We start from the raw sequence: 568 nt of genomic DNA, 5'->3' as shown, positions 1-568 counted from the left end.
AAATCACTCAACAAATCCTCTCACTCCACCACTATTAGACACATCATCTATGCTAGTTTAAATCTACGTATCTTGCATTAAATTTTATGATTTGATGAGGGTGAGGCTCTCCTATAAATACCCCACCCCATTCTCTCATTTTTACACTAAATTTCCTATACAAACTAAGGTAGTCTTTTATGTTTCTTCTTCATCTTCTTCTCATACTTCATAGAAAGTTATGAGCTTTTATTATGTTGTTCATAAAGTAGAGTTTATATTTGTTCTTTAAGTATTTTATGAAGGCATAACTAAAGGGGATGATAATAAAATCATATGAACCTTTATGTAGTTTTTGACTTTTGTAAATCTTGAAATTTCTTCCTTGTTCTTAGATGGAAAAACTATATCTTTGGACAAGGTTAGATGAGTTATTTGTTTGGAAATATTAGAAATTATTGTTAGTATTTGAATATGTTTAAAGGTGATGATTTTAACATCAAAGGAACCGTTAATGTGTTTAGGAAAAATTTTGTATTTTATTCTTGAAAGTTTGAGATGTTGATGAGTTGTTGTTGAAAATGTTTCA

Source organism: Lupinus angustifolius, chromosome LG04 (assembly GCF_001865875.1).
Source record: "Lupinus angustifolius cultivar Tanjil chromosome LG04, LupAngTanjil_v1.0, whole genome shotgun sequence".
Lineage (NCBI taxonomy): Eukaryota > Viridiplantae > Streptophyta > Magnoliopsida > Fabales > Fabaceae > Lupinus > Lupinus angustifolius.
Note: the sequence above shows the minus strand (reverse complement) of the source record.